The following is a 16,488-nucleotide window of genomic DNA, read 5'->3' as shown; positions in this document are numbered from 1 at the left end:
GCTAAAGCCACTAAAATTTCAATACAAAACGATGGCGTTTTACAAAATTATTTTGCGGCGTTTTTTTTAAAACGCCACTAAAGATCAAGCATTAGCGGCGTTTTCTAAAAGGCGCCGCTAAAGGTGTACATATAGCAGCGTTTTTAAAAAAGCGCCACTAATACTCGATCTTTAGCGACGTTTTTAGAAAGCGCCGCTAAAGCCACCAAAGGCTCAACACAAAACGACGTTGTGTTAATTTTTTTGCAGCGCTTTCTAAAAAGTGCCGCTAAAAGTGTACATATAGCGGCGTTTTTAAAAAAGCGCCGCTAATACTCAATCTTTAGCGGCGTTTTTGAAAAGCGCCGCTAATGCTCGTTCTTTAGTGGCGTTTTTCATTCAAACGCCGCTAAAAACGCCGCTAAAAACCTGTTTTGCTGTAGTGACCACACTTACCAACATGTCACCTTCATTTTAGGTACTCACCTATCCACTTAAGATTTACCCGTTGAACACATCGGAATATGATTCGAATACACGGATTTCATGCGCATAAGTGCCATACCCGTAGCTAGACAAACTCAATAGCCTACGAAAATTATATAGCCAAGCTACCATGTAACCCGCCCATAAGTGAACTCGGACTCAACTCAACGAGCTCGGGCATTTGCATCCATAAGTGAACTCAAACTCAACTCAACGAGTTCGGATGCCTAGTTACATCTCACGAACTCGGACTCAACTCAACGAGCTCGGAACTCAAATATCTTAGTGACATGTCACTTGTATTCTAATCTATTCCCAAGGTTCAAATGGGCTTTTTCCTTGATCACACATCTTTGCCGTCTTCCACGGAATATCGAAATCGATACTCGGTAACAATTCATATTTAACAAGTAGCACACATAATTTGCATATTACTCAATAATAACCACAAAGCATAATATTTCATGATATTAATCATCATATCATATAAATAACATAAAATTACATAAAATGACAATTATGTTACTACATTTACACCTGAACTTACCTTGGTACAAAATAAAGAAACAATCTTTTCCTTTTCCCGATCAAGGTCGATTCCACGTCTTTCTTGGTCTAAAATAACATATTTAGCTGATTTAATACTCACATTTATCAAAATAGTCCTTAATTTTAACTTTGGAAAAATTACGATTTTGCCTTTAAACTTTTGCATATTTACACTTTTGCGCTGTTAGTCACGAAATGAACCAATCCGGATTAAGTCGACCTATGCTTAAAAGTTAATTTTTTTTCCAAAATTATTATGTTTTATAACATGCTGATCATTTTTCCCTTCTATGGCAACATCAAATTCTCACTTTAACATGTAGTTATAAACATTAGGTATTTTTACCGATTATGTCATTTTACTTGTTTTCACGTAAAATCATTTAGCAAAAGTTGTTTAACACAATTTAAAGCTTCATATTCTACCATAAAACATCAAAACACATTTCACCTATGGGTATTTTTCCAAATATAAACCCTAGGTTAAATTATTGCTAGAATAAGCTAAATCAAGTTACCGGGACTCCAAAAACGTAAAGAACATTAAAAACGGGGCTTGGAATCACTTACTATGGAGCTTGGAAGCTTGAAACAAACCCTAGCTATGGAGAACCCTTGAAATTTCGTCATAATGAAGAAGATGGACATATTTTGCCATCTTTTTTCTTTTTTTAATCTTTTAATTACCAAATGACTAAAATACCCTTCATTAAAAACTTTGGTTATTTCCACCTATGTATGTCCACTTTTGTCCATGAAAACCTAATGGTATAATTACCATTTAAGGACCTCTACTTCAATTATGCTCTTCAATTAAATCCTTCAACATCTAAAACTCATATTTATCAACTTTTGCAATTAAGTCCTAATAGGCAAATTAGACATGCAATTCATGAAATTTTCTATCGATATTCTAACACATGCATCTAATCACTCAATAAATTATAAAAATTAATCGGAATAATTTTTTCTACTCCAAAATTGTGGTTTCAAAACCACTATTCCGTTTAGGCCCTAATTCGGGATATCACACGCACCTTCCTCCAAACGATGAGCATAAAGACGCTACTTCATATGTAATTTGCTTATTAGAGTTTTCGACATACATATTTGTTCTAGCCTTTTCTATAATGCAGCGGCGGTCTTCTCTTTCATCACATCCTGTAAAATTTCGTTGGACAAATGCAGATGTAATTGTGTTAACCTTACGCTTCTTCTCTTCATCTGTTAATGTCGAAGGCATCTTATCTATCCCTAGCAAGGCATCCTCCAGACCCATCTACGCAAGAACTACTTCCATCTTAATCTGCCACAATGCAAATCTAGTGTTGCGATCCAACAGCGAAATTTTATACTTCAAAGACGTCATTACCGTGATCGAGATGAACAACCTGGAAGCTCTGATACCAATTTGTGAAATTAAAATAAAATAAAGAACACAAATTTTTACGTGAAAACCCTTTCAGGAAAAAACCACGGGAAGAGGAGAAGAAAATACACTATGTCGAATTCGAATTATTACAAGAGGAATAGACTATGCCTATTTATAGGCTTGTGAAGCCATATTCTAGTAAGACTGAAGCATCTTATTCTAATCAACATCAAATAGATAGAATTTAAAAAGGTTTAAAAAACTTTATTCTAAAATAAAATAAAAGAAGTGTAACTCTATATGGATTCTTCTTTTATTTTATTTTATCACTGTATTTTATTTAAATAAGGATTCGGGTCACTTAATTCTAACACATATTATAAACCTAAGAAACAACCATACCTTAGACCAAAACAACAAAAGAAAAATATTAAGACTCTACGACAACCAACTATAGCTAAAAAGGTACATAGGAATGGTGGACCCAAAGATCTTATCAGTGGAATAATGAGGTAATCTTCCTCAAGGAGATGAAGAAGCATTGCAAATCCACCTTGGTCCCAAAACCCTATGTTCTCATGCACAATTCAAACTGACAGCTTAATCAATGAGAAACCAAAAAAAAAAACTTAGACTAGATCAATAAGACACGTTATTTAAGCAAAGATATAACTTAAATCTTGGCGAATATGCTTCAACAAAAAAACTTGAAAATGAGAGTCATCCACTTCAAGTGCGATGAGCAAGCAAACAATAAAATTACCAACTATAGAAACATGAGGCGGTTGAGCCTGGTACCAGCCAAGAGTAACTATAGAGGGGGCCTTGAATTAATCCCCTTCCTATTTATTCTTTCCATAAGCTAAGTGAAATCGCTTGAAACTAAGGTTGAGGGGGAAGAGGAAATTGAAAGGAAGAAACTCAAACTATAGCTCAAAACAACATTAAGACTATGCAACAACCAACTAACATTTAAATTCTAAAAAAAAAATCCAACGAATATTTATAACCTAAATTCTAAACTAAAATCTAATTGAATATATTAAAGCCCAAAATATAAATCATAGGGCTAAAAATAAAATAAATCTGATCCATAACCTAAATTTTGAACTAAAATCTAATAAAATCTATTAAAACATAAATCTAAATCCTAGGGCCAAAATTAAAATAAATTCAATTCAAGACTAAATTTTAATTGAATCTATTAAAACTTAAAATTCCAAAATTCCAAAGCTAAAAAATAAAATAAAAAAAATCTAAACTCGAAAATCTAAATTTGAAATCTAACTGAACCTAAAAGATCTAAAATCTAAAATCTCAAAATAATAAATCTAAATAAGATCCAAAGTTAATACCAAACTCCAATTAAATCTAAATTATATTAAAAACTCAAATTCTAAAACAAGTTGAATACATATAAAAACCTAAATTCTAAAAAAATATAATTATTAACAGTCCATCAAAGTATTCTAAAAAATAATAAAAAATAGTAAAGTAATCAAAAGAAATTCATAAAGAACTACTCAATAAAGAATAAACACAAAAAAATCATAAAAGAAGCAATAAAAATAATCTCATATAAGGAAAGAAAATGGATTAAATAAAATTACAGAATAAAAATAATTGAAGACACTCACATAATAAAAATAAATACATCATAATAAACTAAAAATAAAATAAAAATTAAATTAAAAGAGAAATAAAATAAAATTTATTTGAATAACATTTAAATTTCAATTTTTTTTAAAATAAGTGAAAGTAAAAGGACTTAATTGGTAATTTTCCAAGCCAGAATTTCAAATTTTGAATATATAAAAATGTGCAGGGACCAATGATGCAATTTTAGAAGGCGAAGATCCTTAAAAATTAAAATAAAAACGTGAAAGGATCTTTGTTGTAATTTAAAAAGTAGAAGGCCTTAAAAATAAAATGAAAACACAAGGGGACTGTGTAGCAAATTTCCCATTTCCCCCACTATTTAAACCTAATTCTTTTCATATTTTTTAATTTTTTCAAAATAAATCCTTCTTTGATTTTCTCTTTACTCTCTCTTTTTTTGTTGGCTAGCTTTGCCCCTAGTGAACTGAAAAGCTCATTAGTCTTCGGCAATAAAGCACCATATATGGTGACCGATAAAAGATATCATTTTTAAAGCTTTTCTTTTTCTTTTCCTTTTTTATTCATTTTTAATAAGAAAAAAGAACCTTTTTTTTTAGTTTTTTGTTTAGATCGACTGGGGATTTAGGGTTTCCTCGTGGTTAAGGCTTAAGTTTGATTATACCACTTAATCAGAACCTTCCCACCTCTTTATTTTGAAGAAAAAAGGAAAATGGAAAGAAGAAAAAGATAGAAACAAAAAACCTTTCCCCTTTTTTATTCTTTAGTACATTTGGGCATTCATAGCATCCTCGTGGCTGAGGACCACTGGTCCGATGAAGCCACATTCATCTGAGCGCATATCATTTATTGTATATGCATGCACTCTTTGAAAAGAAAAAAATATTTGTTACCTTGAAAATCTTTCTTTTTGTTTTCTTGTATTTCTATCTTTCTTTTGGTTTATTTTGTGTATTGACTGACTAAATGTAACATCCTAATCCCGATCAGAAAGTTGGATCAAATCCGAAGCAACACAACGATCGTCGAAGCAATTCACTCAATCAATTGTTCAGTCATTACCAATTAACACGTAAATTTTAAAACTTTATGACACAAATAATAAATCATTTAACAAGAAATTGAAATAATCAAATAAGTTCCAAAATAAAGATCAAAACACCCAATTCGACCAAGTAACAAATCCTAAGAACATGCCTTGGCTAATGTAAGTGTAAAAAATTTTCACAAAATAAGGATTACGAAGACTCCTTGATGACAATGCTCGATCACAAACATGTAAACCATAAATAACCTACGCATGGAACAAAAACTCAAACATAAGCTTTTTACAGTTCAGTGGTATTCTACCAAAATCTGGAAAAATATCATATAAGTAAACTAAATTACAAGAACTCAAGCATTATAATAGCAACATTTAATTCTAAAAGCTATTCAATAAAATGAACCACAATAAAAAAAGACCAAGCATAAAAATCATAATATCACTTTAATACGACAAGGTAACATATAAATTAACCATTACACATTCGACACCATAAAGAACTAATTAGCCCAAGTAACATTTGTGGGAAAAATATGTCAAATACAAGAGTATCCATCTGAACCTCGTAACTATACGATATAACGATAATAATACTCCAGTGCGTTCAAAGCATGACTTAGCCAGCCAGCACACCAAATTCGCAAAGCGCAATGATACTATATTGGCAAGTGCATATAACAGCCCACATTAACACATATTTAAAGAGTTTTATAATCTATGACATGTCAACTATACCTGGATAGCTTTCGTATAATGTTTACAAGAGTCGAGAATAAATATAACATTCATTTTCAATTCATGACCATATGTGTCGAAACCATTTTTTTGAAAAGGGGGATCGACTTTGGTTTTGAAAGTGAAAATTAAAACGGGAGTCGCCACCGATCTTTATTTGGTGTGATCGGATCACCTTTGTTTTAACAAAACTAAAATGGCATTTTGGTCTACGAAATTCAAGAGAACAAGTTCGGGAGTCAGTTACGTGCGAGGAAGGATTAGCACCCCCGACACGCCCAAAAATTGGTACCGAATTGATTAGTTAGTGTCTTAATGTCGAAAATTAAAAATCAGGAACGAAGTTAAAATATGATCCTTTTCTATTAATATCGATTTTAAAATTCTTGAATTAACTCAAAACAATTTGTTTAAAGATTTCCTTATCTCGAGATATCGGAGTATCACATCCCGTAAGTTAGGACACAATACCATGAATTCCCGAGCACAAGGTCGTCTTTTAATTTAAATGAGAGTTTCGTGTGTTTTAGAACTCGAAAAGGATATTTAGCTATTTAGAAATAATGAGAAAATCGAAACCCCGTAAGTTAGGGCACAATTTCTCGATATCTCAAAATGCATAACATTTCCTTACTTTGAAATTTAGAAAACATGAATGAAATTTTAAAGGAATATCTGACTAATTTGGGCAAGCAGAAAATCGAAGCCCAACACGTTAGGGCACGATTTCCAAAATTTCCAAATGCCAAACATTGCTTTGGTTTTATAAAGTCGGCTCAAAACGCATCAATTTGATTTGAAAATAAATTGGAATTTTTTTATTGATAAATTGAAAATTTCAGTTGCGGTGTGATACTCAAAAAAATTTCAATTATACAAATGAGTGACAATATATGAAAATAAATAAACATAAAAAATACAACATGCACAACAGTAATAAACTCACGTCATACATTATGCAAATGTTTACATTGACATTCAAGAACCTATGTACCGAAGAAACGATTTTCCAAGGGATATAGAACCAATTAACACAAACAAAATGCAACAAATTTTAAAACGATGATAAACATGCTTGAAATCAATGATGCTAAATCAAATAAGAACTTTGAAACCATGATACATGCAACAAATTAAAATTAATTTAGAAAAGATTTTATGATAGGTAGCCAATGTAACAGTTTGAAATATGGAAAAAAAGAAATAATATATAAAATAATAACATACAAACAAAACTTATAATATGTACTATATGAAAGGAAATTTAAATTTAGTAATATACAACACAATTTAAATGGCGTATACTAACCCAATAAAAATTATACTCATGGAATAAAATCAAACAAAAAAGAATTAGGCATACATGTACATAAAATAACATATAAAGGCATTTACATTAGCTATCAGAATAATCTAAACAATACAAAAATATAAAACCATTAATTCTAATGTGATGCACTACATCAATATGCAATATAAAAGCATAAACGAATGAATATATATACAACAACTGATGGAATCAAGAAAGAAAAATAATTCCAAAGAACATTTATTAAACAAATTTTCCAAAGAAAACTACGAATACTTGCAACAATTTAAAATGGAATAACAATAAAAATAATGAAATGATTCAATTGAAGTAAAAATGAAATCAAGGGGATAATTTACAAGCAAATAAAATCTATCAAACCACAAGGAGGATTAAAATGCCATGCGCGAAAACCAACAAGGATTAAAAAAACAAACATACCAAACCCCCAAAACGGAACATTTCAGCCCAGACTGAAGTGAACAGATGCGCCAATTTTAGGGGAAAAATAAAAAAAATAAAGAACATAGGGAAAGATCAAATTGAATGCAAAGCGAAGGAGAGGGACCGATTGCGCCAATTCCCCATTTTAAGCCAAAAGGCATGGGTCCAGCACCAAACGGTGCTGTTTTATTCTGCTATTAAAATCACTTTTTGTTTTAAACACCATTTTCACATCTGCATCTTTTAAAAAACTTAAAAAAACTTTCAAATGCTCTCTCATCTCTCTTCCTATTTCCGTCAGACGCCGCCTCCATCAAGATCCCAGGCACCATGGTCGCCGACGGCACGAGCATGACTCGGGTAAGACCCCTCCTTCCTCTCTTATACTTCGTATTTGTATTAAATCTGACTGAAAAGAGGAGAAAGAAATGAAGAGAAAAAAAACAAAAATAGATTACAAGAATAATTACCTTTCCAGTATTCTCTTGTGTGCTTTCTATTGATTTTTTTAATGTATTTTGTTTGTATTTATGAAAAGAAAATAAAAGAGACTAATAGCAGAGATTTCTGATAAAAGAAAAAAAATCATCTTTTGAAAAAAAAATTTAATATTTTTTTTATATTTGATTCTCCTTCCTTTCTTCTTGTTTTTAGAAAAACGATTTTGAGAACAAACATAAAATAAAGAGATGAAGAAAATGAATGAACAGAGAGTAAAAATTCCACCTTTTGTGTTTTTTTTTTATTCCCTTTTTTCTTCTCCTTTTGATTAATAATCTGTGTAATACAATCCCTCTTCTTTTGTATTCGAAAACAAAAAAAAAACTTATTTACAATCGGTTTTTCCCCCTAAAATACAATCGATCCTTCTCTAAAATCCCCCCCCATTTTTACAATCAGATCCCCCTCTTATAGCCATTTCAAAATGATATTTTAAGCGTCTTGCTACTGCTCTTGTGTTGTCAGCTTCTGTCTTGGTGTTTATTTCATTTTGCAGGGTATGGAGGAGTTGGTGGGAGTGTGTGATGCCTGGGAATGGTGCTGCAGAGGCGTGGGGTGGCAAACATCACGGGGTGGCCAGGGTTCTTTTTTTCTTTGCTATTTTTTATTATTGAGTTTTAAGGGGTTTGAGTAATTGGTTGTATTTGGGCCAAAATTGGCCTACAACAGCTGCCCCTCTTTGCTTATTGTCGTGTAATGGGAATAGGGCAAAGACACAAAGAAAGGCCAATTTTGCCCAGTCTCTTCGAGTCTTGACTTCCTTGGTACTCCTCTTGTTTAGGTAGTTTCCAGTCCATCGCATCTTGTAGTTTTGGCTCAATCCCTCGCGACTTCAGAGTTATGACTTGTGGCTTCAATCTACTGGTATCTTCAGGGATATAAAATTCATTGTGATCTTGCTCTTCTGCTGTATCTTCAGGAGGATAAGATCTACAGCTTCAATCTGCTCTTTTATCGCTTTAGTAAGATAAGGCTTGTGGTCTTCCCTTCTGCAACTTTAGAAAGGCAAGATCTGATATCCTCGATCAGCTCTACTGCAACTTCAGGGAGTCAAAGCTTGCAACTTTGACTTGCTCCTATTGCCATTTCAAGGAGACCAAATCTGGTGTCTTCCATCAGCTCCAATCTTTATTCTTTACTCGGCATGTGATCCTGAGCTCAACTCATTTATCGCAATATGAATTGACTCTTTAAAAACAGACATTAAAACAGAAATTGAAAATAGCTCAGCACGCGAGCCAAGGCTCAACTCACTTCTCGCAATGAGTTGATTTTTGAAAAGAAAATTTGCAAAACAGATTTTGAAAATAACTCGGCATGTGACCTGAGGCTCAAATTACCTCTCGCAATATGAGTTGATTTTTTGAAAAATATAAATTGAAAAAAACAGAAATTGAAAATAGCTCAGCACGTGAGCCAAGGCTCAACTCACTTCTCGCAATATGAGTTGATTTTTTTGAAAAATATACATTGAAAAACAAAAATTGAAAATATTTCAGCGTGTCCTGAGGCTCAACTCACCTCTCGCAATATGAGTTGATTTTGAAAAGCATAAATTGAAAAAACAAAAATCGAAAATACCTCAGCATGTCCTGAGGCTCAACTCACCTCTTGCAGTATGAGTTGATTTTTGACAAACAGTAATTGAAAATACCTCAGCGTGCCCCGAGGCTCAACTCACCTCTCACAATATGAGTTGATTTTTTTGACAAACAATAATTGAAAATCTCACCTCTCGCAATATGAGTTGATTTAGAAAACAGACATAAAAATAGAAATTGAAAGTGACTCAACACGTGAGCCAAGGCTCAACTCACCTTTCGCAATATGAGTTGATTTTTTTGAAAACAGAAATGAAACATCCACATACCAACAGATGTCATCTGGTAGAGCTCAAGTGTCTTTTCCTTGATTCAGTATAACTAACATTGCATCCTTTTGCTCCGCTGGAGTACCTGTATATGTCATTCATGATGCTATCATGATATGCACATGTTTGCCTTAAATGCCTTTATGCCTATATGATTATGCTATGAGCTTTAGGCATGTTTGTCATATATCCCTTTTTCGTCACGATTTTTGATTATCCGCAGTCATTGCTTCGACTCTTGACTTTCTCTTCAGTACCCGTACCCATCCTCAAGCTTCACGAATAATCTGTGTTTCTCAGATATCACTCTTTTGCCCCTAGTTGAACTTTGTCCTTACTTTGAGACTCTTGTATTTATCGAGTTCTTATCCAGGTAATGCTTAACATCTCTTTTGTTTAGAGTATGTCGTTTCACTATTTATCATGTAAATGAACCACATAATGAGATGCATGAAAATGGTCAGGTAGGGACAAAAGGATACCTCACATTTATTCATTTCAAATGTAGCAAACAAAGAAAGTTAACCAATGATAGTAAAAGAGTGTTATAAAGAGAAAAGAGATTGCATTCAACGAATACAAATGCTCTAGATATTCAATGCATGAACTCTTCCACTTTCCCCAATCAAGAATCTTTTCGAGTATGGCTTCTTGCGTAGAAGATTTCGAGCTTTTAGAAATGCTTCAAATACTGTAGTCTCACTATTTGACCCACCGTTCAAAACGCCTTGTTCTTTAAGCCCGGGTTTGCTTTATTAGAATGCCCTTTTGGGTTTTCATCCTAATCTTTTGTGTTTAATCAAGACGCTCTTTTCGAGTTTTCACCTTGATCCCTTTTTTTCTTTTTTTTTAAGATGCTATTTTCGGGTTTTCATCTTGGTTTCCTTTTTCAAGAATAATATTTCTTTACAGCATCTGAGTTCACTGGATTCGGTAACTCCTTCCCATCCATCTCGGTGAGAATCAAAGCTCCGCCCGAGAATGCCTTCTTTACGATGTATGGTCCTTCCCAATTCGGTGCCCATTTTCCTCGCAGGTCTCTTTGTATTGGGAGAATCTTTCTCAGCACGAGTTCTCTTTCGTGGAATTCTCTTGGTCATACCTTCTTATCATGAGCTGCGATTATTCTCTTCTGGTACATCTGTCCATGACAAATTCCCTTTAGACGTTTTTCTTCGATGAGGTTTAACTAGTCATATCGAGCTCGAACCCATTCTGCTTCCTCTAATTTCGACTCTATTAAAACTCGTAGAGAGGGGGTCTCTACTTCGATAGGTAGCACAACTTCCATTCCATAGACCAGAGAGAAAGGAGTTACCCCCGTAGATGTTTGTACAGATGTGCGATATGCATACAAAGCAAATGGCAGCTTCTCGTGCCAGTCTTTATATGTCTCGGTCATTTTCCCAATAATCTTCTTAATATTCTTGTTGGCCGCTTCAAGAGCTCCGTTCATCTTTGGGCGATAGGACGAGGAGTTATGATGCTTTATTTGGAATTGCTCACACACTTCTTTCATCATCTTGTTGTTCAAATTCAAGGTGTTATCTGAAATGATTCTTTTAGGCAAACCATATCGACAAATGATTTCCCTTTTCAAAAACCTGCAAACTGCAGTCTTCGTCACATTGGCAAACGATGCGGCTTCTATCCATTTTATGAAGTAATCAATAACCACAAAAATGAATCGGTGTCCATTAGAAGCTTTTGGGGAAATTGGCCCTATAACAACCATGCCCCCATAGAAAAAGACCACGGAGAAGTCATGACGTGAAGGGGCAAAGGGGCTACATGAATTTTATCACCATAAATTTGACATTTGTGGCATTTTCGTGCGAAATTAATGCAGTCGCTTTCCATCTTCAGCCAATAATATCCGAGTCTCATAATCTTCCTGGCCATAGTAAAACCATTGGCATGTGTCCCGCAAATTCCCTCATGGACATCTTTAAGTATTTTTCTGGCTTCAACAGCATCTACGCATCTCAAGAGCACCTGATCTTTTCCTCTTTTGTACAGGATGTCCCCATCAAGAATAAATCCCGCTGCCATTCTTCTGATTGTTCTTTTGTCATTCTCGTTTGCTTGTTCGGGATACTTTTGATTCTTGATATATTCTAAGACATCATGGAACCATGGCTATCCATCTGGCTCTTTTTCAATGCTGAAACAATGTACAGGGACTTCATACATGCTCATTTGAAGAGACATTATTTCTATTTCTCTGTTTGCTTTGAACATTGAAGCCAAAGTGGCCAGGGCATCATCCAATTGGTTTTCTTTTCGTGGGAGGTAATTAAAAGTTATTTCTTTGAATTCTTTAATTAACTCCGCCACTAGATCTCTGTATTTAACCAGTTTCGAGTCTCTCACTTCCCAATCTCCACGGATTTGGTAAATCACCAAGGCTGAGTCTCTGTATACCTCTAAAGTTTTGACGTTTCGTTCAATAGCTGCACGAAGTCCCATGATACATGCCCATATTCCGCTATGTTATTAGTACAGAAGAAGTTTAGCCTAGCCGTGAGTGGGTAATGGTTCCCTTTTGGCTATACTAAGACTGCTCCAACCCCATGCCCCAATGCGTTCGATGCACCATCAAAGCTCATCTTTCATGACTTTTCTTTTGGTGACTCCCATTCTTTTTCTGTAATGCACATCAAGTCTTCATCTGGGAAATTAAATCTCAATGGCTCGTAATCCTCCATTGTTCGAGTTGCTGAGAAGTCAGCTATTGCACTTCCTTTTATCGACTTTTGGCTCACATAGACGATGTCATACTCTAACAGTAAAATCTGCTATCGTGCCATTCTTCCTGAGAGTGCAGGTGATTCCATCATGTACTTTATTGGGTCCAGCTTTGAAATTAACCATGTTGTATGATACATATATTGCCTAAGTCTCCGAGCTACCCAAACCAGAGCACAACAGTATTTTTCAATAGACGAATACTTTACCTCGTATTCAGTGAACTTTTTGCTGAGGTAGTAGATCGCCATTTCTTTCTTTCCTGACTCGTCATGCTGCCCCAGTACGCAACCCATTGAATTTTCGAACACTGTCAGATACAAAATTAATGGTTTTCCCGGAGTTGGCGGTACTAGCACTAGAGGACTAGACAAATATTATTTTATCTTATCAAAGGCCACCTGGCATTCCTCATCCCATTCTCCCGGGTTATGTTTTCGAAGAAGCCGAAAGATTAGGTCGCATTGGTTGGTAAGTTGAGCGATGAATCAGGCGATGTAGTTTAACCTCCCTAAAAATCCTCTGACTTCCTTTTGCGTGCACGGAGGTGGTAACTCTTGAATGGATTTTATTTTATCTGGATAAACCTCGAGGTAGCCAAGCAATTTTCCCGAGGTAGCCCCAAACGTACATTTGGCCAGATTGAGCTTTAGCTGAAACTTTCTCAGTCTGTCAAACAATTTCTTCAGGTTCACTACATGCTCTTCTTCCTCTCAGGATTTAGCAATCATATCATCGACGTAGACCTCTATTTCTTTATGCATCATGTCATGGAATAACGTCAACATAGCCCTCTGATATGTTGCCCCAGCATTCTTTAACCCAAATGGCATCACCTTGTAGCAGTCCCCATATTGTTACGAAGGTAGTTTTCTCCATATCCTCAGGGGCCATCTTGATCTGATTATACCCCGAGAATCCGTCCATGAAAGAAAACAATGAATGTTTTGCTGTGTTATCCTCCAACGTATCAATGTGTGGTAAGGGAAAATTATCTTTAGGACTTGCTCGATTTAGGTCACGATAATCCACGCACATTCGTACTTTACTGTCTTTCTTTGGTACCGGGACTATGTTAGCCACCCATTCTGGGTATTTGAAAGCTTGTAAGAAACCCGCATCGAATTGCTTTTTGACCTCTTCTTTTATCTTTAACAGCATCTCAAGTCTCATCCGTCTTAGCTTTTGCTGAATGGGTTTGCATTCCGGTTTTAATGGGAGTTTGTGGACCACTATCTCTTCATCCAATCCAGGCATGTCCTGGTATGACCATGCGAATACATCTTTGTACTCGCGGAGTAAAGCAATCAAATTATACCTGGTGCCCCTTGAAATAGAAGTCCCAATCTTCACTTCTTGCTTCCTTTCTTCAGTTCCCAAGTTTATTGTTTCAACAGATTCTTGATGAGGCAAAATCTGTTTATCCTCTTGTTCTACCATTCTTAGCAAGTCAGGAGACGAGACATAGTCTTCAGCATTTTCTTCGGCTTCGAATTCTCCTAAACAAATAGCCTTCTCAAAATCGATTTTAGGACTCGTAACGGGTTTGTTCATGCTGTTGACATCTGAGCACCTGAAAGTTGAATGGAAAAGGAAACTATAGAGGGGCATCCAAGTATTGGAACCAACATACGAAATGTTATGGCATGGCATGAGGCAAATGTAAGGATTAGCTATGAAATGAGAAAATGATTATGAAATTACTGATAATGCAAAAGATCGTGACAAAATGCATATTCATTAATATTCATTTAAATGACAAAGAGCGAATGCAAGCTCTTACAAAAGAATTCTATTATATCCTAGGACACAATAGAGGGTTCATGTTTGAGTATTACTTTGAAGACTTATAAACTACAAGAAGGTACTCGGCAGTCTAATTGTTTAACCTGAAACCCAGGGGACAAGGGCGTATCCTTGGGACGTCTTTACTTGCGTTAGCTCCTTTGTCAATGACATTTATACTGATATTCTGAAAACCCTTTTCGATCATTAACATTGTGCCTTGTGTATTATCCTACCCCGGGTATATCATTCCCGCAGACGTAAATGTTTTTGACAAAAGAGGGAATTCCATAGGCTCCCATTCTGGTTCTCGGCCTAAGGTTCTCGCGATCCTTCTTTTCTGATCTTTCTTCCACTGCCTTCTTTTTTGACGCATGTCTGGCTGGAAACCTAAACCCTATCGGGCCTTGTGGTGTACTGGCCTTAGAGCCCTAACTATTCCTTGCAGATATCTCTCTAAACCTCTTCTCTCTCGAGCTCCCCTTCTATAGTCAACTTGATACCCATCCTGGTATTTCTCGACAGTTTTGGCTCGGGAATTTTGTTTCCCTCAGCAACAAATGTGGCATTCACAAACTCAAGGGATCGGAAGGAGCATTCTATAGCATCTTTACTTACTTCAATGTATGGTGTGTCGGTGGAAATAGATGCTACAATGTCTTCTTCTCCCTCAACAGTGACCAAATAGCCATCCATGATAAATTTTACCTTTTGATGGAGGGATGATGGGATCGCTCCGGCAGAATGGATCCAGGGTCTTCCCAAAAGGCAGTTATATGATGGTGTAATGTCCATGACTTGGAACTCGACATTGTATATGTAGGGACCCACTTCTAGAGGGATCTCGATTTTTCCCATGACCTCTTGTCTTGTTCCATCGAATGCCCTTACTGTGGAATGGCAAGGCTTTAGGTAGGACAAATCCATCGGAATCCTGGAAAGTGTGGCCAAAGACATGACGTTGAGTGCCGATCCATTATCGATAAGCACGTTCGGTATTATGTAACCTTTGCAACGGGTTGTGATATGTAATGCTTTCACAGAACCTCTACCATTGGGCGGTATTTCATCATCACTAAAAGAAATAAAATTATCGCGTTTAAATTATTCACCCATCTGTCAAGCTTCTCAACGGATATATTGTTTGCCACGTAAGCTTGATTCAACACCTTTAACAAGGCGTTCCGGTGGGGTTCTGAATTTAATAGTAGAGACAATATCGAGACTCGTGCTGGCTGCTTGCTCAATTGTTCCACCACGTTATACTCACTATGTTTGATAAACTTTAAGAATTCCCATGCTTCTTCCTCATCCACCGGCTCTTTAGTTTTTTTGTTGTTCGTGCGGAGTTTCGTGCTTAGTTTCAGCCTCATACATTGGTGCCTTTCCTTTTTGTTTCAAATAACTATTCTTCTTCACTAGTTTGACTTCTTTCGAGTAACATCTCCCACTGCGAGTGAAATGACCTACTTCTCCAACGTTTCCAGTTACAGCTTTGGATTTTTCGTCTTCAGGTGTGACGATATTGACGTCGTATTTCCATGGTACTGCTTTATTATCCTTGTAGGGGAAATGAGATGGTACTTCAATTATCATTTTTGGTTTCACCGGTTCCTTCCTTGCATCGTAATAAATTACGAATGGTCGATCGGCGCTATACGAAAAACCTGACGATTGATTGTCAGAAGCACATACTTCTCTCTCATTGGCCTCTCCTTTATTAATGATCTCAATCTCCTTATTATCTATCCGGTCTTGCAGTAACCTTTTAAATTCCTCACATGATTGAATGTCGTGCCCTACAATTCCATGAAAATCACAAAAAACCTGACATTCTTTTTTGAGATTGTCGTCGGGGCGACAGAACAATCCCTTCTTAACCAGTACCTCCCAGATTTTCTGCAGAGGCGTTCTTATTTCTTAAACACATCTTCTGACTTTCCATTCATCTTCTTTCCTCACTGTGCTCATATTTCCTTCAGTATGGTTAGGGAATGGGTTCCCGGTTGTACCGCCAGTACCATCAAATCGCAGAATACCCGCATCAA

General features: G+C 35.6%; 1 long non-coding RNA gene across 1 annotated transcript; it reads left to right on the top strand.

The window, feature by feature from the left end:
- The first annotated feature begins 7,314 nt into the window (after positions 1–7,314).
- LOC121212728 (uncharacterized) lies at positions 7,315–8,979 on the top strand. The gene is made up of 2 exons (XR_005908092.1): positions 7,315–7,896; positions 8,534–8,979. It is a non-coding gene; the product is annotated as an uncharacterized lncRNA (long non-coding RNA).
- The last annotated feature ends 7,509 nt before the right edge of the window (positions 8,980–16,488 follow it).

This window comes from Gossypium hirsutum, chromosome A13 (genome assembly GCF_007990345.1).
Source record: "Gossypium hirsutum isolate 1008001.06 chromosome A13, Gossypium_hirsutum_v2.1, whole genome shotgun sequence".
Taxonomy (NCBI): Eukaryota; Viridiplantae; Streptophyta; class Magnoliopsida; order Malvales; family Malvaceae; genus Gossypium; species Gossypium hirsutum.
This window is presented reverse-complemented; position numbering and strand designations above follow the sequence as displayed.